Genomic DNA, 1,631 nt, shown 5'->3' on the forward strand with positions numbered 1-1,631 from the left:
TATTATTATGTGTTGCAAACAAAGGGCCCCAAAAGAATGGAATAATTTTATAGTTAATAATAATACAAACAGCCAGGAATGAGATGGAGCAGAGCATAAAACAGGGGGCCAGTAGTTTTTGACTGGGGACCCCTAGTCAAGCTTCTCTGTATCTTCATTAAGAATTGTCAGGAGGTAAATCACAGAGAGAATTCAAGGCAGATGAGGCCACTCTTTCTATTGAAGGTCTTCTGCCTGGCTCTGAGAGGGAGGGGTTCGCAGATGCAAGAGTTTGGTATGTCTTTGGGAATTGCCTTGATGCCTCAGGGTGAACTCCAGCTCAGGAAGCAACACTCTCTCTGTGGGGATCCCTTGCTGTCTCCTGTCTGCAACAAGCAGACAGCTAATTTTCTAGGATCCAACACAGGGAAAGTCCTAACTTGTATATCTGTGGTTCCTTCAATTCCTTTTTCATATAATGTTTGGTATAAAACATTTTACCTTCCCATGATTATTCAGTATTTAAAATTGCAGTTATTAAACTATGGCATTTTGGGTGGTATATCATTTTGAGGATGGAAATGAAAGTTTTGACATGGTATGGAGTTCAAGGGGATAAGCAGAATAACTAGTAGTAAGTTTTGTGCATTTTTTGTTTTTAAGAGTTAAAATGAAAGTAGTTTTGCTTGAAATGAGGGAGGCATAATGCAAGCTGAAGGTCACCCTGTGCCACTAGGGTGTTCCCTAGGAGTCTTGGTTTGTATCAACTGAATCCCTCCCCACTGAGATTGGCATAAAGAGGAACTTGTCCTTATCTTCGAAAGAGTTCACCATTATCCTTTATCTTTGTTTTGTACTTCCTTATGATTTTACTTTGTTCACTTTCCTTGTTATTCTGGGTAGTTACTAAGAGGCATGGCTTGGGGCCTTCATCATGGGAGCCGTTGGCCCCGTTTTTCATGCTGTCTGTTCTATATCAAAATATTAATTAAATTAATCCATGTTTGGAACTGACTGAGTAGGACCTCTAACCATTGTTTAATATTCCAATTGGAAATAATGATCCTAATTCTAGGGGAGAATTAACTAGAGGCTCATCGGGCTTTGAAGAAGTTCAGGATTTCATCTCTTCCTGTTCTCTCTTGTATAAATCATAGTAAAGTTATTGCTGTGTATTTTAGATGCTAAAAGGACTCCTACTGCTGTATTCTGACAGAATGCTCTTTTAAGATGAATTCATTTATCCCGTTCACCTAAAAAGGTTTTGCGGACTTCCCCAGTCTATATCTCAATAGCACAGTCAGGAAAGACAATATTGATATAAGACCTTATAAAATTATTATCCCTTATTATACTTTTCAGCATACCAGCCAAATTAAAAGCTACTGAGCAAGTATTAATAATTTACCCTCAGCCTATAGGCCAAAAAGTGTGTGTGTGTGTGTGTGTGTGTATATGTTTTATATATAAACATATGTAATTTATCCAGTTAATGCATTTCCAATTATTGATGCAGTATATATTATCAAAACAAAAATTCTATAGTTTTATAATTCTTTCTTCATATACAATTGTTAATTAGACAAAGAGATGGTCATATTTTTGTCAGTCATATTGAGTCTCATTCTTTTTGCCAGGACCTTTAGTGAAAT

General features: G+C 36.8%; 1 protein-coding gene across 1 annotated transcript in view; it reads right to left on the reverse strand.

Annotated features, from left to right (window-relative positions):
- TMEM243 (transmembrane protein 243, mitochondrial) overlaps nt 1-1,631 on the reverse strand; it is a 26,197-nt gene that overhangs the window by 13,352 nt on the left and 11,214 nt on the right. The window lies entirely within an intron of this gene.

Source organism: Elephantulus edwardii, unplaced genomic scaffold (assembly GCF_000299155.1).
Source record: "Elephantulus edwardii isolate Elephantulus edwardi_28Jun2011 unplaced genomic scaffold, EleEdw1.0 scaffold00098, whole genome shotgun sequence".
Lineage (NCBI taxonomy): Eukaryota > Metazoa > Chordata > Mammalia > Macroscelidea > Macroscelididae > Elephantulus > Elephantulus edwardii.